The sequence below is a fragment of the Fundulus heteroclitus genome, chromosome 2 (genome assembly GCF_011125445.2).
Source record: "Fundulus heteroclitus isolate FHET01 chromosome 2, MU-UCD_Fhet_4.1, whole genome shotgun sequence".
Taxonomy (NCBI): Eukaryota; Metazoa; Chordata; class Actinopteri; order Cyprinodontiformes; family Fundulidae; genus Fundulus; species Fundulus heteroclitus.
The window spans coordinates 25774256-25801292 of NC_046362.1; the positions used below are offsets into that span (position 1 = coordinate 25774256).

The 27037-nt window shown below is 40.5% G+C and overlaps 1 protein-coding gene across 2 annotated transcripts in view; it reads right to left on the reverse strand.

Moving 5' to 3' along the window:
• abtb2b (ankyrin repeat and BTB (POZ) domain containing 2b) overlaps positions 1 to 27037 on the reverse strand; it is a 79742-nt gene that overhangs the window by 47709 nt on the left and 4996 nt on the right. The window lies entirely within an intron of this gene.

A 27037-nucleotide genomic window follows, 5' to 3' on the forward strand; every position in this document is an offset into this window, starting at 1 on the left:
CATCGCTACACAGCCATTAAAAAAACCAAGATAAACAGATAAATGCATAAAACACCTAAAAAAGATACATAAAACCAATTTAAAATGAAAACTCAGTCTCGCTAGCGTAAAACCAACCCAAAGAATAATAGTGGGTTTTAAGGCGAGTTTAGTTTAGATTGATATTATATTATGTCTTTAGACTGATTAAGAAATGTATTGTGATATACGTTTTGGCCATATGGTCCAGCCCTACTCCTTAGTCACCTGAACAACCACGCACATAACTCCTGTACACTCCTGGTTGCTTTGATGTGTCCTACAGGCGTTTGTTTTATGAGGGCTTTAATTTTTACAGGGTGGTAATTTATTTCCTAACTAGATATCGAGGATAAATAAACTCAAGGAGGTAATCTTGTAAATCTGTGCCTCTTGCCCTCCTAAAAAAACCTTGTTCTGCAACCTGTTTCCCTAAAAACATACAATGTTTGGATTGATGACTAAACAAACCCTTCACATTATTAGGGTTCTTCCCCCTAACTTTAATCTGAAATATTTAATTCCATATGTACCGACATTTCTTTGGCTTCTTTTGGCCAAACTGACAAGAATACATTGTCGTGCAAAAGAATTTGTAAGTTTTATCAACTTTTAATCAAGGAAGTGAGATTGTGCATGACATTTAAGATCAAAGTAGAAACCTGAAAAAGTGTGATGTGAATCTACATTCAGTCACACTGAGTAATGCTTTGTAGAAGCACCTTTTACTACACTTACAGCTGCAAGTCTTTTAGAGTTTTGATAAATTCTGCACATCTAGAAGTAGAAATGTTTGTTCATTCTTCTTTACAAAATGGTTGAATGCCATTTAGAGCAGATAAAGAGCAATTTAACAGTAATTCTTAAGGTACTGCATAAATCCTCCATTTCATTTAGGTTAGGCCGTTGACTAATAAGACTGAGTGAATTTTTTGCGATGTAAGCATCCCATTGTTGCTGTGGTTTAAGGTTGTTCTCCTGTGGAAGGGGAACCTGCGCCACAGTTTCAAACCTTTTGGAGCCCCTAAAAGACCCGTTTCCAAACAAGTCTGCCCTCTATTTAGCTCCACTCACCTTTTCATCGACTCTGACCAGCTTTCCTCTCACTGCTGAGGAAAAGCATTCCCACGTCATGATGTTGCCAACACTTTGTTTTACTGTGGGGATGGTGCATTATGGGTAAGTGATGTTTTTAGTTAAGTTGCTACAGATAGCATTTAGCGTGTTGGCCAAAGACTTTGGGTCTTTATCTCTGCAGCTCCTCCAGAGAAACCATTGGCCTCTTGGCTGCTTGTTTACAGCAGTCTTCTCTCACCATAGGTGGAGCGCTATGTCTTGGTAGACTTGCATTTTTTCTCCATAACCCCTTTCTCCATAACTAGCTAAGGGAGCTAGTGTGCTTATGGGATGTTGTTTTATAACCTGACCCAGTTTTGAACCTCTCCATTAAGATGTTTTGGTCTTCGGATGCTGTTCATTTACCAATGTTCTCTACAAACATTTGAGGAATTCACAAAACGGTTGCATTCAAATCGTGATGAAATTACTATTTATCAAATAGATTGCTTTTGTAATTTTATTTTTTTTAATGTAAAAACCTCATGAACTATCTTTCTTCTGTTTTACAATTAAACCCAAATGTTAGTCTACCACATAAAATCCACATAGAAATCAGTTTGTCAGTTAATGTGAAACATTCAATGATGTTCATTGCAAGGCGCTCCAGTTAACTTTGCATGGTATGCTCAATGTGGAGTGAAGGACTACAGCGTGTTTTTCAAGCTTCTGTAAGAGAATTTTTTTGCCCGGATTATTTTCCTCATTACAGTGAGCATTGATAACTATGTGGTGTGATTCACAAGGAAGAAAACAATGATGGTTGTTTTTTTTCCCTTGAAACTCTACACAAGCATGTAAAAACGCATTAAAGCTCTAAGAACAGAGATTCAACAATACTCATAGGACTAATTAATCCTGTAAAGCATCACGCAGCAAAACAGACAAGAATGCGAGCATGCAGTCAGCGGTGAACACAACGTATCCTCAACTGTCTCTAGCATTCAGAACAAAAGAGCTTCGAAATATGAGGAAAACACTTAATACAACTGGTCCTTAATGGACTGGCCAAAGCCCAACCTCTGCTAATGTAAATACAGCTCCAATTGATTCCTTTAAACTTGCGGTAAATGTCAGTTTTTCCCACAGTCCCAACCCTTTACTTGCCTCACCACTGAACCCCACTCTGCGTCATTTGGACCTTATTTTGGTCTGTAAGCCAACCAGGGCTGTCCCCACCACCACTAATACTAGCAGCTCCTGCACTCTGCACATCATTTTCTGGCACTTCGGCACATAAGAGGAAGAGGAGGGACTGAGCATTGGATCGGGGAGGTGGCGAGCACGTAGAGCTTTTTTTTTTTGAAAACGGAGTGAGTCATCCACAAACTGCAGACAACTGAAGAGAAACCGGGAGGAAAATATTGGAATAGGGTGTGTGAGGCAGAGAGACTGGAGACAAGTGACACCAGGGATTGCATTTTTTGTGGCCATTATGATTCCATTTCTGAGGTTGACCCTGCACATGTCCATGTGGGGATCTCAGCTGCAAATCAACCAGCTGAAGCTTGCCACAAAGCCTGAGGCAGTTCTCCACGCCCATCCCAACTTTTTCTCCCTCAAGCCATTTTATCTCCATTAGCCCAACCGAGCTATTACCAGGTTATTACACATTCCAGTTTATGAACTCTATGGGGTTCCGGTAATTATTCCATGCAACAAATATTTAACGCAGAAGTACAGTACAGCACAGATGGGCAACAACATATTTGGAAAAATAATTACCCCTCCCCTGATTTTCCTTTGAGTTGACGGTCACGAGCACAGGAAGTCTTCCTTAATTTAACTGTTCTTTCTCAAAAATGGCTTTTAATAAGAATAAAAGGGAAGGCTTTTCTAACACACCATGGCTGGACTAAATTATGACTGACAAGCTTGCTGTAATAAACCCAATGGTTTTGCACGTAAGCAAACATTTTTAAACCAAGTTAGTTTAAGTCTTCTGCAATGTTAACCAAAATATGAACATGTCTATATTTTATGTATAAAGACAAAATTCTCACATTTATCTTTTTGAAAATATAAAAGACATACTCAAACGTCTTTGGGCACACTTGGGGAAAACATTCCCAAGTAGGATCTCATTCAGAAATCTATTTTTCATCAGCAATAATGTTTAGACCATGTTTAATGTACAGTTACAAGAATACATTTACTTGTAACTATTTTTATAGTTTGCTTAAAAAAAAAAAAAAAAAAAAAAACGTTTATGGAATTGATCCACCACTGCTTTCCAACACGTGACTAAACTGTAACACTTTGTCGCTGTTGTATTGCCTCTAATCTCTCAATGTCACATTTTGTATAATTTCACCCAGCCATGGGACTGTGGTGAGATTAGATAGCTAGACTTCGCAGTCGAGCTATCTAATCTCATATCACAAATATTTGAGCTGTTAGCAACAACAATTTCCAGAGAACCCTGTACTTTTGTCTCATATCTTGCCTCTTGTTTTGTCTTTTGTCTCTTTTTGCAGCGAATTAATAACAAAGCTTTCTTTAATACATGCAGGAGTAGCACGATACATCAAATCCATATGGGAAATATCACAATTCCAGAATACTGCTTGGATAAAATATTTGTTAGGCAGGTGCCATGTATTAAAACTCTGCTTCTTAATGAAGTACACTTTGGCCTCTTGGATGAAGTTTCACTGTAGTCTGTGTCCACAATTATGCAAATAAAAAACAAACTTTGAGTGCTGGGAACACTGCGTATGGGAAATACACTGCGTAGGGGTTAATCAACCATCTATATTGTCATTGCAATATTAAACAACACAGCAATGTCATGTTCTTCTATAAACTGTCAGTTATAATAATTACCATGAAAATTATTTCATCATCCATCCTTTCTTCTCAACCTATCTGAGGTTGGGTCATGGAGGGAACAGGTCCACGAGAGAAACCGGGTGACACGGGAGATCGCCGGTCAATCCCAGAACCGAAAGGGACACATTGTACCTCCAACATAACCAGGGTCGCCTACAACTAGAAAGTGCCTGGAAAATCTCCAAGGGAGGTGCCCATGAGGCCTCCTGCTCAGATGCCAGAACCAATTCAACTGGCTCCTTTCAGAACTGAAGAGCAGATACCTTCTCTGAGCTCCTCACCTGGTCTTCAATGCTAAGCCTCCAGAGCAAGGCTCCTTCCTCCGTTTCTATCCGGGATCTTGTTCTTTCATTGATGACCGTCACCTCGTGAGCATTGGTGAGGTTCAGAAAATAAATGCAGCAGTAAATCAAGAGTTTTGAACTTTGGCTCAGCTCTTTCTTCATCACAGACGAAACCAGCATCCATTATTGCAGATCCCATCTCCCCCAACATACTTGAACTCCTCTGCTTGAGGCAGAGACCGACCCCCTGACCTAGACAGAGAAATCCAGCTAAGAATCGTGGATTTGGACTTCAAAAAGCCGCCTTTCATTCTGGCCTCCTGAAAACCACAAAGCCCTCCAGCAGCACAGCAGATTGTGGGTTGGAGGCACGAAAAAGAACCTTCCGCAAAAGATGCCAAAGATGACAAACCAAGGTTCCTAAACAGGACACCCTCGTCTTGAGCACTACGCTTTAAAGGTCCCGTTCATCAACACTACCACAAGGATCGGTGACAGGAAGGGCCCTTGAAATGCCGCAATGCTCAAAATTGTGCCAAGAATGGATATTATTTTTAAGTGTTGAAGAAAAACAATGTTTAGTTTGTCCAAGCAATGCCTAATGACAGAGATCCAACACAGTTTTCAATTAAGAATTTTAGAGTTTTTTCAGAGTCAAATTTCTTGAGTTTTCCTGCATTTTCAGAACATTCTGAGCTTTTTTGGCACAAACCATGACTCAACTTGCTTGAATAGCAGTCTGGTCTTAATATATGCAGGCTCCACAAAAAATGTGAAAATGGAATGCTACATTTTGCTACAGATTTTTGGACTGTGGTATAGGGGCATTTTGCTGCTTTTCTGGCATCTGGACTAAACTTGGCTTTAAAATCTCAGCTCTCTTCAAATTTGTAACCCTTGGACTTGACAAATAACAATGTAGTATCCTAAAGTCCTTAAAAACATTGTGAATTTTGTTTGTAAATGTTCCTGAAAATAGCAGTTTGTGAACAGTATAAATTTAAAAGACATGTAGGGTTAAAACACCTACCAAACAGCCTTATCTATGGCCAAACTGATGTTAACGCATTAAATGGGCCTAGTCATGTACTACGTCTTCACGAATTTCTGCTCCAGCAGCTAACTCTAGTTGCATACAAAAGGTTTTCTGATTAGATAATTGTCATTTTATATCTGCGTTTTACACTTTGTTTTAGCTGTTTTTCAGTAAACAAAGCGCTATTGTATATATTTTTCCATAACAAGACCAAATGACAGAAAGTACATTGCACATGCTCGTAATGAGTAAGCAAGGAGAAGCAATGGGGCCAAGTGAGTCAGCAACGTCTACCAGACGTGTTACCCAAGAGTTACCCAAAGCCTGTAGATCGAGTTGGACTTCCATCACACAGAGCTGTCGCTGAACTACGAGGCATTGCAGGACTTCTGGCTCTTAGCTGTGTCAGTTGTCGCCATCTTGCTTTCTGATAGCTTATATTTGCAGAACGTCCATGTAAAGTTCTTTTCAGCCTCAAAAAGGACTTAGTAAACACTATCAGGATGACCGCTTGGGGTCTATCGTTTTATTTGAAGATAAATATATGTTGTTTTTTTAATGGCCATAGTATGTGACTAGGACCCTTTAAAATCAAGGAGTGATTAGGTAAATTAAAGCTAAAGCATGTCAAATTAATATAAATCAATGTAAAAAACCACTGCATTTATTAAGCAAAAAAGTCTTTAAAACTCAGTTATCTTTTTTCTAAATCTATCAGAGCTGGAAAATGTTAAACGTTCCACACTGTGAAATACTTTTCAAGGTGTTATGACTTTTCAGCGACAGGTCTTGAATTTCTTTTTATTGCCATTTTTGTTGTCCAAATTCTTTTCCCACCCACAAGCCAAAACTTGGTAATTTGTTTTGTCTACTGCACAGTAACCGTCTAGAACTGAATGATAGTCATCTAAGCTTGCTTAGTGAACTCAAGGAAAACTGTCACTCCATTGGCAGTGTGTGTGACAGAGGACAGCATGAAAAAAAAAATGGAATGAGTAGACACCTGCCTTTCCTCCTTTAACAGCCACCTCATTCATTACAGAGTGGACAGATCAGAGAACCCAGGAAAAAAAGAAAGGGGGCTTCAAAGACACTTCCCCTGCTGAAAAAAAGTCACTCTGATTCTGGTCCAGGAGGCTATAAGCTTGTCTCACTGCACACAACAGTACAGTGTTTGACAAGGCCGCAATGGGTGTGTGTGTGTGTGTGTGTGTGTGTCCCTCCCATCGTCCCCTGATCCCCCGTCTCTCAGCGAGCGTGTCTCTTTCACAGAAGAAAAGAAACAGTTGTGCTTCACTTCTCCGTGGAATCCATACGCCAGATGTGATCCCTCACTCACGCCGCTGACCTCTTGTTTTCCTCATGTAAATGCATCAAAAACACCTGTTTTTCACACATCACCACATTCCTCGCCCTGCTTTTACATTAAGGGCAGTACACAGCTCTTTTGTCAGAGGCAATGGGCACCAGGCTCGCAGCGAGAAACGCTGACTGAGGACTAATACTGGACATGCATGCGTTTGTGCGTCTCTGGAAAGCTAAAAGGACTGCCTTTTATTCAGCTACACTACCTGCACTGTTTGAGTAGGAGGTTAAAAACGCTCATGTGCTTACTTGTTCTGCTAACCCTCCTTTGGATACTATCTAAATAAACTTCAAGCAAGAAAGAAGGGCATTTAGAAACTTAGTGCTGTATTAATATTTGGGTTAGAAATAGTCATTCATCTGACATGTGGACCTATAAGTGTCTCTTTCAAAATAGCGAATCTGAGTATAGACTCGGAGGACAGAAGTTTTTAGAAAGCCAGAACTGTTCAAGTTGAACATCACAGACTTGACTGAAGTGTCTATTCATTGGAATATTTGTTCTCAGATTGGTATGATCCTTGTTTAATCTGGGATCAGAAGTTCTGATCTCCTTTCTAAACACAGAGACTCCCACTTCTGCACGACTGTGGCAGTCAGAGTTTGATAAATCCCAGCTTGGGATAGACGCGTAAAATGGGGTCTGGTCAGCATCCTCGCGACACCTCTGTTGACCCAGGCTTCATGGAGTCAGAGGTGGAGCACAGCTGGGGCTAAAAGTGGAAGTAACCTTATCAGCTGGGTGAAAGAGGGCCCTTCTCAAGTTGCACCGTCCGAACACCCACATACGTCATTAATCACTGCAAAGGAACATGTTGAATAAACCAACTGGACACATTTAAGAGAACTAAAGCACACAGATAGCTATAATATCAGAGAGGAACTGAAAAGAAAAAGAAACTGACTGGTGATCACAATCTGACAATCGTATGCTCAATATGCCATGCTCAGTGAGCAGCAAGTTTGAGATCCACATGTCCAATGAATAAAGATATTTGTAGTAGGAGGGCATGTTAAAATGTTACAGTTTTAATTACAATTCTCAAAACACAATTTGAATCTGCTAAAACCTGTAGCAGCTGGTCACAACTTTAGCAGAAGTAGATATCTGGAACAAAACTCACTGAATAAGCTTGCCGTTGTCCAGACTGCAAGCATCTCCACTGAAAAGTGATTCCTTGCTGGAGTGTTTGTGCAACAGCGCTGCTCAAATGAATTATGCCTGATTTGTAATCAACAAATCATCTTACAAGTTTACTGGTAAAAGAAACCTAATGCAAATACACAAACGTTCACCTCTGCAAATCCCACAGAAAAAGTTCCTGCTAAGCCTCTGAGCCGTTTTGATGGGTTAAATTTCTCTCTAGCAAATCCGTTGAGGCCCTATTTTGTGTGGTGATTTAAGCAAAGAACACCACAAAATTCCTTATTTCCTGAAGTAGTATTAAGCAAACACCAAAGCTAAAATGTAAAGAAAGCCTCTGAAACTGTTGAGTGCAACAGTATGCTTGCTCAGTATGAGGGATTGCTGCAAAGCCATGGACAATGCAGACGACTCTCCCTGTGGCTCTACACTTCTCCAGGAGTGAATGCTGCTTGTCGGGACTTTGATGCAATCAACTGGGTTCCCTTATACAGGAAATTTTTGACCAATCTGTATAATCTGACCCAATCTGTATAATCTGATTGAATGTGACTTTGTAAAGTGCCTTGAGATGACATGTTTCATGAATTGGCGCTATATAAATAAAATGTAATTGAATTTAACTAATTCATGTCCTTATGACTGGTTATCAGTGTTAACATCTGCCATGTGAGGATTACTAGCACAAAGCAGAGGAAAGATGAACATTTCTAACATTTAAAAACTGCAATAAAAGAAAAAAAAAACTCACTGTTGCATCACTTGCATGGGGTTTGAGATATATATATATATATATATATATATATATATATATATATATATATATATATATATATATATATATATATATATATATATATATATATATATATATATATGTTGCAGTAAACAACAATCCACTTGTGCATCAACATTAACAACTATAGGTCTTTGAGCACGCTGATAGAAGAAAGAAGAAACAAACTACAAATGGACACGGAGTAATCTCACCAAAACCCCAGAAACACTGTAGATCTAAATCACCGATACCAGGCTAAATTTAGTAATAAAGTGCCCTCTCTTCTCATAGATGCAGTGAAAACCTAGAGAAAGATATGGGCTCCCCACTGTTTCCTGTTTACATGTCTGCACAGAAAAAAATCCATCAAGCTTAAAAGTCTCATGTACAAAATCTCAGTGTTGGGAACACAAGCCCCTGATAAGAAGGGGCCACAAACGGTGATTTTGTGGCTGTATCCAATAACATACCTTCCCACCACCTCCAAACAAACACACAGATTAGGAGTGGCAGGATAGCAAACTAACCCCAATTCTCAACATGACTTCGGCTCCTTCTCTCCTGATCTCTCCCTTCCTTTACTCCCCTCTCCTCTTCCAGTCTTGTTTTATATTTTGCATTCCAGGCTGTGAATGCGGTGCCTGTGGCAACCCAGTCGCATTCAAGAATCTCCATTTCCATATGTGCCACCACATCACATACTGTTCAGCAAAGGGACAATATTACTTAATGACTTGCTTTTATTGCTCCGTGGCTCCCCATACAATACAGGCAGGGAATATGCCATACTGTAAATGGAGGCTGGGTCTGCCCCTCTAATGGCACAGGATGACCGTTATTACAGAGAGACACACACACAGCAATAGCGCAGTCATATAAACATCTAACCTCAAACCCACACACCCCTAATGGAATCAACTTTTACTACCCGGATGAAGTCACCATCGCGAAACGGCGTCAGGAGGAGAAGTGCTTGACAAAATTAAAACGCATCAAAATCATCATCACAGATCTATTAGCTACATATGACTTAGTTAAAATAAATGCAACGGTTCACGACTGGATGTTTTATTTCCCCATTTCTAACAGAAACAGTTAACCCCCTATAAAGAACAAGCAGACCTCTATTTAGCTCTCAGCTAATAATACTACCGGGCAGCAAGCTTGGAGCAGAACTATCAAGCGCGGATGTGTGTGAGTGTGTGTATTTCTAAGAGAGTGTGTGTTCACATTAATTGGTCTTTCGGTATATATGTGATCAGCCAGTTTGCTCTCAGCTGGAACCTGGGAGGGAGAACAGAGAAGCAGTCAGTACGGATGGCAGACAACATGCCCATTGAGCAAAAGTTCTGAAGCTGAACACAAGACTGACTCACTTGGCAGTAACGCACGCAAAAACAAAAGTAAATCACTAGACGGTCTTCAAGGGCCAGGTTTATAGAAAGGGTAAATGGACTGAACTCGAATAGCACTTTTCCAGCCATACTGACCACTCAAAGTGCTTTACACTATAGCCACATTCACCCAATCACACACACACAACTTGGGGTTAAGTGCCTTGTCCAGGCACATCGACATGTAACAAGGGGAAGCTGGAATCAAACCTGCTCTACTCATTGAGCCACAGTGGTTCTAGTCTTTACATAAACCAGCTACTCTTGATTTCAGAAAACTTCCAATAGTTTAAAAACCTTTTTGTGGCATATTTTCTTAGAATTTTAGGGTTGGATTTTTGAAATTCCTACTTGAAAATACACAAGAACACCTGCTAAAGTTGGACATCTAACTGGGAAAGGACTAGCTTTGCAGCCAACCTTGAATTTAATATGGCTGCCCTGGATTTAGCATGTAATGAAGTAGGCCATTATACATTTTAGCAGCACTTCTCTCAGGTTGAATCTCATTAAGCCGAGGCAAACATAGTAGCCTACTAGATGATATCTATTTGGGACATGTTTCAATTGTTTTTAATGCATAAAATGGTAAGAAACACACACATTTTGTCTTGCATTGCTAACAGCCATTAGCACGACCAGAACTCCCAAACCCTACTTTTTGACTTGTAGAATGTTTTCAACCTACAGAAGTGCACATGGTCCACTTCTTTAGCAGCAGGACGGAAGATATCTCAACCTCCACAAGTAAACTCATTCAAGTGGCTGTAGGATCTATCTGAAACTTGATTAGATTGAGAGCACAGGGTTCAAGAACTGAGCTGCAGGAAACAACCACACCACTCCTTTCTCGCAGTAACGTTAGTCCGTTCGATAACAGGAGGGGGGGGTTACAACGGCAAGTACACATGCAAGTCAGAGGCAGTCTCCAACATGTCCGACTGGACACACACACACACGAATATGTTGGACCCAGACATCCTTCCATCCAAACGACACAGCGGTGGGTCTGCTCATCCTGATGCTGTGACGTTTTTTTCTTATTCAAAATCCGTTGCAGTAGTAGAAGGAGAGGAGAGGAGAGTACTACCTCTTGCACATTTGCCTTTTGGTTTTCCTTCCTGTACACGGATTACAACTTGAACTTGTATCATAAGAAATCTGTTCTATTCTTAGAGTAGAGTAATGTCTTTACAATTTTTTTTGAGCTCTCCCTCTAGATTGGACAGTTCACAAATCAGCTCTAATCTGTGAACGCGTCATGCTGTGGTCTTCCCATCAAGTCATGTCCATGCACAGTCACTGACGTTTTCCTTTTAAAATCCTCTCAGAATTTGTCTCACTGTAACTCCTAACCTCTTAGCATAAGACAGAAACTCTCGACTGGTGCCTGGTTCTCACAGGCCAACTTGCGGGTTTGACAGAGGGAATTAGAAGTCTGATGTTTCAAAGAACTGGATCCAAATTCCCCCTTGTAAATCTAAAGCAGCTTTCTGCTGATTAACATTCCGGGCGGGGCTGGGTAGAGAGTAAAACGGTGATGCGGAGCAGTGAGTCAAACTGTAAGGGAAAAAAAGTAAGGGTGGTGGCAGATGGATGATTATCAGGATTAGTGATGGATTTGCACTTAATTACTCCTTTTCTCCCAGTGTGAGTTCCTCTCTTTTCAAAAGTCACTCAAGATAAATATTTTAGTTAAATTTCACATTAAATATACAAAGGGAGATTAGGCAACACACTGGATTTATTATATACAAAAAAAAAACCATTAAAACTTTTAAAAGCAAGGGTGCATTATGAACTTATTGAGCTCCGTATTTTTATATCGTCAGATCATTTTAACAATATTACATCACAATTCCTGAAATGATCACAAAATTATGCTTTGTCTAACAACGCCTAGCAGCCAATTTAAATGGTTTCCATTGACATAATACAAACTTCATTTGACACAAAAGGTAGGGCTGGACGATATACAAAAAAAGCATATCAATAAGATATAAATCCTATTGACCGATATTGATAATTATCAACAAATTCAAAACATATATTTTCAGTGCAGCCCTGGCCATTTTATGCTGTTGTTTAGCGACCTATTTTTAGATACAGAACACACAAACACTGCATTCAAACTCAACCTTTTATTCAACCAACTTTTAACCAAAACTGCTAATTTAAAAAAAAAGAAAAAAAAACAACAACATGTGCTCTTTGAACTCTGAAGGGGGCGGAGCTTCCTGGGTCTGTTTGTGATTGGTTGGGAGGATGTAATTACTGTAATATTAACCTACATGGCTAGAATGTAAAAGGAAGGAAGACTGTGATTCTATTGTACTTTTTATTGACCCTTTTTTCCTATCATCGATATACGTCTATCGATCACTATATATTGTTATTGAATATTTGTCCAGCCCTATGCAAACGACTGAAAATTACTGACCAAACGGTTCAAGTAAAGCACAAAACACCCAGAAAATATTCACTCACTCTCTATTCTGCCTTTTTAAGTGATCAAAACCTGCACACTCAGCTCCCTACACTCTGGATACCGCTCTGTCTTTTCGAGACCGAAAACTAAGGGTACAAGCAGCGCTGCATTAACCTTTTTACTACTAGAAAGTTCCAATCAAACTAGCATTAAGAGAGAATGCCCTGAACCTTCATTTCATCCCATTAAAACTCGATGTGGGTAAGACAAATAGGGAAGATCATTAAACATTATTGCGACTCATCATTTTAGCTGCAGTAAAGTGAAGCGAGCAGGGCTTTGTTCAAAAGGCCTGCAGCTATCTGAAAAGCAGTAACGAGAAGGGCTGGTCGGCTCACATCTGCCCTGCTCTCCGGCTGAAGGAGGGGTTGTTGAAAAGAATTACCCTCTATGCAGAAGGCTAACAAGAGTTCAATACTGGGAGGGGATGCATTACGGCCATAATGCTACATGTTGGGAGTGCGAAGATCACCTGGTGTAATTAGTCCGAAAAATCAATGCCACGGATGGAAGTTGCTTTAAAGCAGCATGGAAATAAATCAATAGACCACCCAACTTCTGATCAACAATGATCCTCTGATATATGCGTTCAGTCTGGCCACACACACATACACACATTATCAGAAGGTCCTGAAATAATGCTGCACATCGATATCATTCTAAGCACAACTCCTCCAGCCATGTGCAAGTCTCACAGCTGACAGCACGGGAGCGCATCAGGGCGATGACGACCTGGGCGTGTCGGGCACCTCAAGGGTGAGTCAAAAGGTCCAGCTCTTTAGCAACAGGCAGTAAAATACCTTCAACTACACCAGTCAGCTCATTCAAGTGGCCGTAGTACCCTTCTGACACCTAAGAAGGTTTACGGCTCACCCCTGACTTTCCTACTCCACCCCCACACTCATAACACTCGCACTGAACACAGAGGGAGTGTCCTTATCTCAAAAGATCCTGCGAAAAATGACCTTCCTCTTATGCCGTTATGGCATCTTTTGACCCCAAAGCCAGACTTCGACACACAAAGACGCACATTCAGGGCGCCCCCTCTTAGTGGGTCAACGAGCTAACAAGTGTCCACGTGGTGGCTGGGTCTATGGAAAAGACTCAAGTGTTAGACAAAGGCTTATTGTGGGGAGTTTTTATTAGTACAAAATGACTGATATTTATAGCGCAACTGTTCTGGTAAATTTAAGTAAATTTACGTTAGGATGCTGATTGCGGGCTGAATACCAGAGCAGGCAACCTGATTAACTATCCAGCTAAACTCCTAGTGCTAAAGATTAGAACATGACAAATGTCTAATTTTCTGCACCATAAGCACAGGGACACTCCTCCTACGGTTAGAGGGTTTTTATTTTATACGTGCAGCTCATAGCCATCTAAATCAAAGCAATTGACTGTAAAATCCAATATCGTATTCTTCCGAAAAATAATGGCCTACATCATTTTTTCAGACAACACACAAAACAATACGACTTAAGTCACACTCTTTACACAGGCCTTTATACATGATCACCTCAACTGAGGATCTAGACAAATTTAGAAGTGATGGCCAGCATCCTCAGGAAATTATTTAGGCAAAAAAATATATATATCCTTTTAAGCAATAAAAGCCTTAGGCCGTTATTTTAGGAAGGTGACAAAATGTTAGATGAACAATCTGTCTAAGTCGTCTTAGTTTTTATGCTGCATTTCAGTGACTCGATGCATTCTCCTCAGATACAAAACTCTTTAACCAATCTGTCTGGATGATTTGATAGAATTGATTTTGTGCCTTGAGATGAACTGTGTAGTGAACATGCAAGAATGACAACTTGTACCTTTTCGCCACACCAGCAAATCACCTTTGCGTTGTAACAAAAGTGATCCATGTTACTCAGTCCAAACGATGCAGGTCTCTGCCTCCAAAATGTTGCAGAAAACCAAATTGAAATTCAGACACAGTAAATCCTAATGTGTCTGCTGTTTTCAGCAGTTTTCAGAGGGGGCTTTCTTTAACCAACTCTAGCCCTCCGCCTGATGAGCATTTGCGGTTTAGTTGCTACAATGGCCACCTGCTCACATTTCCCAGCCACAAGCAAACAAAGTTACAGGAGGTGAGAATGCCTACACATATGTAGACGGGGTTGTGTTCACGTTGTGTTCCCAGCTGTTCCTCCTGCAGGTGTTGAGGGCGAACCCGACTCTACATGCCTTAAGTATACCGTCTAAAACAGTCATCTTACAAAGATCTAACATGGTTAATACCGGAAAACTGCTTTAATGTTGCTTGTCCTCATAAATTTGTTGCTGTGTGCATGTAGATTTATTAAGGATATAAGAAGATTGTGTTACATTGTTCTCCATGGGCCATGGAGAACAATCTGCTGAAAACAGCAGATTGAAAGGAAAGGAAATAAACAGAACACAGATAACATCTTTAAAATATCAATACAACAGACAAACTCTAGTCTATTTTCAACTTGTCACATTTCTTTTCATCATAAAACCAGAGCCATTTAACAAACAGACCGTTTTAAAGAAGAACAAACGAAATAAATGCCAGGCACTTTGTATGCTTAGGAAGCTGGGCAATTTAACATGACTGTGTGCATATGAGCACACGGGTGCGTTAATACATTGTTTCCTGAGTAGAGATGGACGATTCAATTTTGATTCAAGTTACATTCCCACGGTGCAAACCAAAAGCGGCTGAAGGTTGCCAGAAAGCAAGTTTCACAAAAGACAAAGTTGCTTATTCGGGGGGGGGGGGGGGGGGGGGGGGGGGGGGGGGGGGGGGGGGATCCCTCAAACATAAGAATTCCCCATGAAAGACATGTGTGCGCTGATTAAATCTTGCTGATGATGTAAAAAAAACAAATACGACGAGTGAACAGTTTCCAAACACATTTACAGTAAACCCACTCACGGCCGTGATGTGTGGTGGGTATCCTGAGCCTAACCAACATGGCCTTCTGTATTTCTTAGCAAATCAGGACGAGTGATAGGTGTGAGTCACATCCTGACCACACACACACACACACACACACACACACACACACACACACACACACACACACACACACACACACACACACACCTCTACCCTTCCCAGACAGAGCAGACTGCCCGGCAGCTGGAGACATTTTAAAGGAGGTGGAGTGTGTGTGGGGTTGTGTGAACATTTTAGTGGTGATGTTTGTGTGTCGTCTACTGAGAGATGAGAGCTATTCTTGTGCACACACACTGACAGAGTCCCTGTGCAAACAAACAGTGTCAGGCCTGATACATTCCACCCCCCCCCCCCCCCCCCCCAAAAAAAAAAGGTCTGTTAGAAGGGTGATAGCAGGTCCGTTGTGTCTTCATTTTATACTTAAATGTTGTCTGGACGGTTCTATAGTATATCAGGTGAAACCTTATGTCACGCATCGTGTGTCATCAATTATTTTAAAGTGACTCGTACCTCTTTGAACTTCCTGCCCCGTTCTAAACCAATAGCCACAAATAGCCAGACAGACAGCAGCGGAGGCTTTTTGGCACAGTTCGTTCAACTTCTCGCCAACCGTTCAGGGCTGGGGTTTGGACGACCCAAAGCAATAAGCGAGAAAAATGCACGCGTTGGTTTTCCCCCCCACACACTTGACAACTCCCAGTCTCCTATTTCAGCCCCTCAAGTCTCAGAGGGGCTAACAGAAACAGCAGGGTGATAATTAGTTACATTTTACCTTTTGCCTCTGGAGACAAACTCGGGGAATAAAACAGAACACACCACAACATAAGAACAAGCTCGGGATATGTTGAGAAGAGATTGAAAACGGTATTTAAATAGAAGTATAGAAAAAAAATCTACTGGTTTTTTCAGCAGAAACTTCTAGAAAAAACAAGTACAGTGGAGAAAAGTCAGAGAAGAGACCAGTCAAAAAGCAGTAGGGATGGCTCACCAAAATGCTCAGAGACCAGGAAAATAGCACAAGCTAATGTTTTTCAAACATTGTTCACCAGCAGGTTGCAAAAAACTGTGCGAAAGATTTGATGAGAATGTAATCTCATAATTGCAGATATGACTAACTTTTATGAGTTAAGGCACCATATTGAATTTTTAACTCATATTTGGTAAAAGGAAACCTGGAATTGTCTCAATCTGAATAGACATGTAATGCATCATTGCATTGCATTTAATCATATGGCGGCAATATTTTTATGACATTGCACAGTAAACTGTCAAAAGTACAAGTCCTGTTTTAAAACAAATGTCAATACGGTGGAAGTTTGAACATCTGAGTGGAAGCCTGCTGCTTTAATGCATTTGTACGCTTGAATTGTACAATTTTAATATCCCACATTTATGACACTGTTCTACTTGATCAGCCTTTTAAAAGTTCATAACACTTTCACTTAAAGCTGCATTACAAATCAAAGCCTCGCTGGACGCATTAGCACCCACTGTCAGCTACTGGTTTTCTATGGACTTCCTTTTTACTTTCTAACTGGATAATTGCATTTCAAGACTCCACTGTGGAACTCGTCGAGCAGCAGCTGCATGTGCAGCAAAAACCAACAGAGGAAGGTCAGAAGAGTAGAAAAACTGAGAGAAGAGGAGCTTTGGGGACGCTTCCAGCCTTCCACTGGGTTAAGACAGCACACAGCCAAGGTTTTTCTTTCCCTGCTTGGAGCTAAAGGCCAGCTTGATCCATTTAAAGATGTCGGTAATGGTAAAAAGTAAATAAAATTCCCTTATATTCGAGGGTGTCACTGACTTTGTGTGCATATAGGAGTTTTTGGGAGTACTTTGCTATTTTATCTTTACTAAACATGGTGGACTATGCTGTGCTGTGCAGTTTTCTGCTATGAGATCAGTGTTGAAAGTCGGCAAAGATGACACCCATCTGACCAGTCACCCTCCCGTGTCTTTTGCTTCAAAAAAAAAGAAGAAAAAAAGAGCAGAGCCATTGCAGACAACCAAATGAGGTCAACAAAAACCATAAAAAATGCAAGGTGATTTCCACATGTTTGTGTCTCCATATGAAACATTTCGTCTTAGTCGTGGGAGCAGCAGGATAGAGCCACAATGTTATCAGAGTCACAAAGAATTCCCGAGACATCTCCTCCCTCTGAGTACACATGTGGCTCTGCCTCCCAGTCAGCTGTCATGAGTTTTCAATCCATTGTTCCCCTCGAAACCAGATTATTGCCTGTAGTTCGGAATTGCTCTGCACCTCTCACGTCAAAACAAAACAGAAAAAAAAAAAACCTTTAAACATAAGGGAATAAAACCGCTTTGTTTAAATGTCAGCATGAAAGCCCTTGGATGAGTCCAAGCTGCTCACACTGAACATTTCTGGGCCTCAGCTGACCGACTGGGTGTGGATTGCTTATTTTATGACGCACAGATCCAAAGGCCTAATACCTCCCCATTGAAAACGCTAAACCACTAGCACATCTGCCTCTTACACCTCCATTGTGAAGCCAAACAAACCCTTTGTTTGTGCAAGACTGGAATTTTACAAAAGGGGGTCCCTTATGTAAGGGGCAGAAAGGTTCCAAAGGCAGACAATTATTTGGACAAAGCATCTAATTATTGGTGCAGATACTTAATAGAAAACTGCCCCACTTCTCCAGCTTAACAACTTCCTCTTGACCCCTCTCAGTGACTTTATGGCACACTTTACATTTACCTGCTGTCAGTGGGACTTCAAGATATACTTTATTAAAACCATTTAACAGATGCTAAAAGAAATGGGTCAGTGACAGTGTAGTATCCATTGCCATGTAAAAATACGCAAACAAAAAAAAACACTTGATAACTAGTTGCAAAAACATTATGTCGTGTTTTGGTCTACAGGCCAGATGGATACAATTAGGTCATGCAATTAACATTTTTATCTCAAAATCAGTCAAATTATTCAAAAAAAGTACTTTTTAAAAGATAATTTTGCTACAAAGTGGCAGCAGGGCCGGTAAATTGAGGATTTAAAAATATGTAAGTTTAAAGACCCTAAACCATCTAAAATTGTTCCTTTGCTTCAAAGTTCTTTAATGAGAGACCAGAGAACATGAAGGTGTAACGAGGAATGAAAAATGCATTCAACATGTTTGTTGCAATCACTATTTTTGAAGCAGCGGTAATGAGTTGAGCTTTTTTTAATTGGTAATAAAGGCAAATTGATCACATGTGACTTTAGTATTTTTGGTAAATTACGAAACAATGGTATTTCTACTCAAGGTTATCATACCACTTCAAAAAAACAAAAACAAAAACAAACACTGGCTCATTCCTAAAGAGAACTAAAACTCAGACATGCTCACACCAGAGTTGTGGTGTGTTAAATTTCTGTCTGACTGACTTCCTGTGCAGCCTCCACGAGCAGAGTCTGAAAAGATGAAGAAGAAGAAAAAAAAAAAAAAAAAACTTTGGCAAATCACAAAACAGAATGCTGCTCTAGTGCTTGTGTGGAAAGGGTTTTGGTGAAACTGGTGCGAACGAAAGAAAATGTTTGAAACGGATGACTTCAAGATTTGAGGAATCCAGCAGACCTGCTTTATCACAAAATATGAATCAATTAATCACTAAAGAAGAGATTTTGAGCCAGAGGAGAAACAAACAACAATTGAGCTAAGCTCACATGGCGGTATAATGCTACGACAGGAAGAAGACGATAGCTCAGCTCATTTTCTTTACATTTAGGGGTGGGGGGGAGCGGGGGCACTCGTTTGCTTAAATGAAATAAAATAAACTTTACATCACTTTAAGTACATCCAGTACTTAAAGTGGGCCAGTATGAACCGATACACAGTACCGACACATACATTGTACCCCTCAGCATACCGGTACTTTTTTCCAGGGTATGACGCATTCCAGGACTTTTTCCGGCATTCCGTAGCAGTCAGTACCCTCTTTGGACATCTCAACAGCTTACAGCTTGTAGCCCATTTTTTGGTTTAAAAAAATATCACCGCAAAAGAAACCCATTGCTTTGGCACCCGACACTTGCTGTGGATGTTGGATGAGAGGGGGGAAAGTGCAGGAAAAGGATCACGGCTGTGACACTGACCCATGCTCCAAAAAGGCTCAAAGAGGACATGAGCCGTAGCAGAGCTGAACGACAACAACAGCTTTCTGCAGCGTAAGGCACTTTGGGGTCGTCAGGACGAGTTAAAGCGCAATACAAGTAAAAGGCTTTTATCATTTTTACCATTGTAAGCAGCCCTTCACTGCACAACATAACGGAGGTCGGATCCCGCTAGCTAGCATTAGCCCATCCATCTGGGAACCTGATGCTGCACAAACGCCAGAGGCGTGTTCAGATAAAAAGGTAAGAAAATATTGCTACAGTGGTATGTTTGTTGAGGCCGACCCCAATACTGACAAGAAATACATCTTACAGAAGGAAACCACAACAGTAATAAGCTTATTGAAATTTTAAAGTATACAAGGGAAATTATCAGTTTTAAGGATCTTTTAATTCATATCTTTAATTTTGTTATGTTATTTTTCATCTCAATGTTAACACTTTGAGGCTTGAAGTTACTAAAAGTTCTTTCATTGACTTTGGCTTATCTGGATTTGATTTAAAACTGGTTTTGTTCTTTTGACATTTCTGTACAATAAAATTACTGATCTACAGATTGATAGATAAATAGAGCTATATAGAAATATTACCTATGTTTCTGTCCCATATTTGAATGACATAAAGGGAGAACAGGCACTTTGCACACGTCTGAGTACAACCCCCCAAAGAAAGGTTAAAAAATAATTAAAATCTTAAAAGGGTATTCTTTCCTTGGTGCAGATTTCCAGCAAACACCACACTATCTCTCACCTCATCTTCTCCTCTAATGACTTACATGCTTCATAAGCAGAATAAATTGCCAGCGAGCAGAAAACTTGGCCACCGTCGCTGCGGTGTATTTTGTCCAGCGCCGTCTGTGACCCCGCTGTGACACACTGATGGCAAACGCTGCATAGAAACGCCACAGCCAACAGAAAGCGACAGAACAGATGTGACTGAATGGACAGCGGCCACTAATTCACGCGCGGCAGGTCCAAATGTAAACCAGCTCTGACACTGGCCACGTACACCTTGGACATGTACCCAATTTAGTCGGAGGACACCCCGGGAGGCCAGTCCAGTACAGACATTCAGCAGCACTCAGAAAGCTTCAGGTTTGGAGGGTTATTGCAGAAACTCCACACAGGCAGTATAACACTAGACACAAAACCCACACATTAAGCACAGCTTTTCCTAAACAAGAAACGCACATGGTGGTTATGTGTAAAAATTGAGTCTTTCAGCTCTGCAATGAAAATAAAAAACAATCCAGGCCACAGATTAGTGTTTAACTTCTCCGCAGAAAAAAAATGATAATAAAAAAGTCTATACTTTTATGCAAGCTGTGACATTTTCTTTTGGTTTCCTCTGGGAGCTGAACTGTGTATTTCACTTCCAGAGAGGAGGTTCACACATGGTGGACAGGAGGTGCAGATACGCCGTCGAAAGAAAAAATAGTGTGGCCTGTCTTGATGGCGTCTGTTTTTCCTGTGCCCACATGTGTTCTCCAAATGGCCCTCTAAATGTGCTCCTTCCCTCCACCGACCACAAGAGAATTCCAGGAAGCCTTACTCTATGAGGTTTGCTCCAAGTATGCTGCGTGTGTGCGCCAGTGTGGCTCTTTTAATCATACCATTTGCTTTCACGGACCTTGACCCAACAGGTGATGTAGGGGGTGACCCCACTTCCAGGGGTACATATGTTAAATGACTCTAGAAAATTGCTGCACTCTTAAGAGGAAATTGCACAAAAACGAAAAGTGCAACGCAAAGGTAACACACAAAATAACGAGGTTACGAAAAGACAATTGCAATCAGTATGAATAAAAGGAAAGTTATGACAACATTAACGTTTCATAAAAAGCAGACAATCAAAGACAAATGGATACCAGGGAGGGCTGCACAGTGGCGCAGTGGGTAGCGCTGTTGCCTTGCAGCAAGAAGGTCCTGGGTTCGAGTACACCCCTGGGTCTTTCTGCATGGAGTTTGCATGTTCTCCCTGTGCATGCGTGGGTTCTCTCCGGGTACTCCGGCTTCCTCCCACAGTCCAAAAAACATGACTGTTAGGTTAATTGGTCTCTCTAAATTGTCCTTAGGTGTGAGTGTGTGCGTGAATGGTTGTTTGTCCTGTCTGTCTCTGTGTTGCCCTGCGACAGACTGGCGACCTGTCCAGGGTGTACCCCCGCCTCTCGCCCAGTGAACGCTGGAGATAGGCACCAGCAACCCCCGCGACCCCATGAGGGATAAAGCGGTTTGGAAAATGGATGGATGGATGGATGGATACCAGGGAAAGGTCTTGGGGCAGCTAGGGAACTATTTTTGACAGCAGACAACCAGAAAAAAAAAAAAACGTTCTCGCATCACAGAGAGTTTAAATTAGTTCAAAACCACAGCGGTCTAGTTATCGGCATAAATTGGGCAGTGATGTGGGCAGAAAAGTGGTTCAAGCACGTTGTTTTTACATACATGCTGCTGCTGATGGAGCTCGAAGATCAGTGAATCGACAAGCACATCTCAACGTGTGATCAAACAGATACAGGGTTTCTCAAAAAGCAGTGGGTGGTGCAAAGAACAATAAATATACAGTGGATAAAAAGGGAATTATGCATCCATTTCTGACAATTATCAAAGAAAACTTTAAACAAACAAAAAAAAAGCTAAATTCTTACTTTCATCTCTGCTTTTCTTCTAAAAATCAGCTGCATTTTATTGGCTTGAACCAAACAGCTTCAGACAAAACCAGTGGTTATTATTAGTCCGCACTAAATGTGCAAATGATGTAGCCCATTTCTGGAGTGCAGATAAGCAATTCTAAAATCCTTGTTTGTCATATCAAAAGTAAAAACCTTTAATCCTTGTATTAAACTTTTCACTAAACCCCTATTTCTGCATGAAACATGCTTTTTTTATTGTCTGGTTGCAATATTCTAATATTAAATCAAGAATCTTTTATAGTCACCACGTGTTACTGTGGTGAAATTTTTATTTATTTATTTATTTTTTTAGATAGACACCGGCTCAGGATGCAAAAAAACAATATATACAGGTACACACAACATAGTATTTTCACCCCCTGTGTTGTGTTATTGGCTGGAGGTGGGGGGGAAAATCACAATTAACAGGAAAAAGCTTTAAAACATATGTCTATGTTAATCTACATAGTGTATTGGGTTACTGAAATTAACTTTTCATTAATATTAGGGCTGGAAGATATAGAAACAAAGCATATCAATAGAATAGAAATCATATTGCTCGTGATTGATAATTATCACCAAATTCAAAACATATTTTAAGTGCAGTCCTGGCCATTTTATGCTGTTGCTTAGCGACCTATTTTTAGATGCAGAACACACAAACACTGAATTCAAGCCCTTTATTCTACAAACTTTTTGCCAAAACTGCAAGTTTTTATAAAAGAAAATAGAACATATGCTCTCTGAACTCTTTGAAGGGGGTGGAGCTTGGTTCCAGGGTCTGCGTTGTGATTGGTTGGGAGGATGTAATGACTGTAATATTAACCTACATGGCAAGGATGCAAATGGAGGAAAACTTATTCTATTGAACTTTTTAATTACCCTTTTGTTCCTATCATCTATATATGTCTGTCTTTCGATATTTATTGTTATTGAACTATCATCCAGCCCTAATTAATATTCTAATTTGTTGAATATATACACATCCTAAAGCAACCAAAGCCTTTCCCTGGCTACATGCAGATGGATTTACTGTGGCAATCTTCCACACAGAGAAACTCCTCCTCAGCTGGAGAGATTTGGATTTGACTGACCCGAGTCATTTGAGTCAAACAAATTTCACCCAAAAGCACAGCAAGGGGTTATTACATCCCAATCCTTAGTTACACAAATGTGGTTTCAAACAACCCCTGATCCTCATGTGGACTCTCTCTCCTGATGCACTCAACAGCACCTTATAGCCTGAAATAATCAGTAATCAAAATCTACATCCAAAGCACCCACATAATGCTTCTTTAATAACGAAAGTGGATTTCACTAGCAAGGCTAGAACACAAACAGTGAAAGAAGTGCAAGTAGATGTTAAACAATAACCTGATATGTTTTCTCCTGGTAAAAAAAACAACAACAAGGAAACAGATTATTTTTGGTGGGTTTTGCGGGGTGACCACATTACAAAGGCCTCATGGTTTACCAGTCATGAGATCAGTGAACTCTTTAGAAGTAAAGACTGAATGCGGTATTGTTTGCGTCTCCTTTTTGGCAAATCATCCAACTTAATCTGACCATCTCTGAGTAAACTTTGAGAGGGCTGAGGCAGTTGCCAGATGTTTTCTCACAATGGCTGTAGTTCTTGTGGGGCATGTTGAGGACAGTTATTGTTTGCTGCAGCGCATGCTGACCCCAATATGGTAATTGGCGTGTAGATGTTAGAAATAAAGTGCTGAATGCACACTGCCAATGTATAACAAGGAGCTTTGTCAACCTGAGTGAGATGGTTAGAAGGCTTCATTTAAAAAAAAAAAAAAAAAAAGATTAATTTAGGGTTGCCTTCGACTGTTCTGGTTAAACTATTTACCGAAACATCAATAGTTTAAGTTTGTAGTCCAACTGTTTTTAATATTTGCTTTTAGTTTCCATTTCCCCATGTTTTATTTTCTTGAAATATTTCTACATTTTGTTTCAACTTGTTTTTATTCTATTTTTATTTTCCTATGTTTTAATCATGTAAAGCACTTTGCATTGTCTTTGTATTGAAATGTGCTATACAAATAAATGACCTTATTAATCTCCAGAAACAACAATAGTCATGGTTTGAGCTTGTGTAAGTAAATAGATGAGAAATATATGAAAAACATTTTGATATTTGATACATTACAATTAAACAGTAAAAATGTATTTACCTGTTTATATAACAGTAGTAAGTGGGTTCGATTGGTTGTCAACCACTGATCCATAGCATCAGATGAATATGAGACAGCCAGTTCGGTCTATAAAAGAGACTGCATCCTGGGACTAGGGGATTTACTGTGGCCCCTTTAAATTACTGCAATAATTAAGGCAATGCACTGGACCAAAAGAAGATTCCAGACATCCTTCAGTCAGTTTTTTCCTGCTCCCCGCATTAGCTAATTGTGCTGCAACCCACCATGCAAGCCAGATTCCCTTAAGAACAACAATCATAGCTCTGTGGTCATCAATGTGCCACACCTAAGAAACATTTTCCAGGGCAAACAAGGAAGGGGAAGTTGGAAGTCAATCAGATTCCTTCAGTTCTCAGGAGTACTGCTCCTCAATAGTGACTAAAACAAGATTTAAAGATAGGATTTACAGTCCACTCGATCACCTGAGCTCTGTAACTTTACCGTTTTTACTTGAACATCTGTTATTCTCAGCTCTGTTCCTCCCCGTCGGTGGATTACTCTTAAGCGGCATGACTCATGGTGGTGTAATGAAATAACAGGAGCATTGCTGAAAGTCAGAATACATCTCATGTATCAAAAGTGTAAAAACAGCTACAGGTGGGGAAGTTAAAAAATCTGTTAAAAGGATTATCGACATGATTTTTTAAATATTTTTTAAAAAAAACATCACAGACAGTGCAACCTGCATTAGAGTGCAGAAACCAGACAAATACTTTGTGGTGTCATATCTGTGGAAGCATTAATCATGGTTTTACAAGAATGGCCGGTGCCCACAAAAACAAACCCAAGCTCCCAAAGACGAGTGCATTCAAACACATGTGCACACCGCTGATCTAATGGGGCAGTGTTTTTACAGCTGGCACCAGACAAGAAGCCAGTGCAAACAGCAACACGGACCATCTCTGTGAATGGGAAGGGTCTGGGGTGATTCACGCACACTAACGTAAAGCTGTCGCACGCTCAACCACAAACATAAACTGCACCGTCTAGTGAAGGATTAACTTTTATTGTTCACTGAAGCTAGACATGGTTTTGGCTTTTAAACAAAAAAGGGAAGTCACATTCTGCCATTATAATGAGGCAAAATGTTGAGTTGGTAAAGTCTGAGGACATCTGCAGGGGGAAGAGTCTCGAGATCTCGCCATTGAAGCAATCCCCATCACCCACAAACTGTACTTGATCGGCCTCCAGGTTTGTGAAACAGGGAGTGTATTTTCACAGTGCTGCTTTCCCCATCTGTGTGACCACAGTTCTGGGCTGCTTTCACTGCATCCTGCTGCCCACGGTTCCCACGCCCCTTTCTGGGCTAAATACATATTTAGGGAAATACTCAGCAGCAAATCATATGTTGTCTTTTTTTTCAGTGCACCCTGAGCCACCTTTAAAAGGCTACTGAAAAAAAACACAACATTTTGGAACTGAAGCCTCAAGTTTTCACTAAAAACTGACTTTTGCTTTCGGAGCTAGATCCACACAAATCTATACCCAATTTTGAAGATGCATGATTATATTTTAAGAACACAACCATTTAAAGAACATAGCATTACAATAACTGTACTAATTTTCAGCCTACAATATAAAGAAGTAAAATAATGTGCAAGTACAAGGCAGCTGAGAACATAGTTGAAAGTTGCTAAAGAATGATGACATTGTGTCTGGAATGCTAGACACGAGCATCAGTGCACAACACAATGGCCACCCATGACAAAAAAAGAGTGAAAGCAAAGGGTCCAGCTCACAATTTATGCTCACAATGTGAAGATTTCTAAGGTCATTTATCCATTGAAGAGGAAGAAGTCAGAAAAAAAAATGTTGTCGAAGAGCAGCAGCCTGAAGACCAACCTAACCGGCACCCTACAAAGGCATTTAAAGTAGCACTGTGGTGAGCCCAGTCTGCCTGTCCCAAATCATCCAGTGATGGGTGGGAAACACTGTGCTGCTAAAACTGCTTATCGGGAAAAGAGAAACAATACTTACCTGATGATGCTCAGAAACTAAGTTTCCATAGTGGTTTTGCTTTTAATTGTGCTTGAACTACCAGTTGTTGCAATGGCATTACCTGTACCGTGTTCTCATTTCTAGGTTTGGGGTTGTTCCTTCCCTTAAGTATGATATTGCAATTTTTTCCCAATATTGGACCTAAAAGTGTTTACTTTCATTGAGCTTACCAACATCTGGTTTTAGAAAATTATGCTTTATGGCACCGACCTGAAGGTCAGATCTAAACAGTTTGTGTGCAGGATGTGTGGGGTCTGCGGAGATTTTAGCTGCCCTTTTTGTTTCCCTAGACCTGTACAAGTCCCAGAGGAAGGGAAGGTCAGCCCTAATTATCTTTTCTGCAGACCTAATAGACTGAATGATAGCTGTGTAGAAGATGACCAGCAGCTCCAATGGAAAGGTTGTACTTCTTGAGGAAGAACAGTCTCTGCTGGGTCTTCTTCCAAACAGTATCCATGTGTAAGGATTATTTCAGGTCCTCACACAAAGACACACTGTGCTCTGCGCTGAAGTTCGTTCAAAAAAGCTGGAAACCCAGCATCTGTGCCCTGTCGAGAGTGTGCTCACAGAACCAGGTTTTGGTGAAGCAGGGGGCAGCAGATCCACGGAAGTCAAAGTTTTTACACTTGAAAAGCAACCGTTAGCCAATTTGTTTTAGCC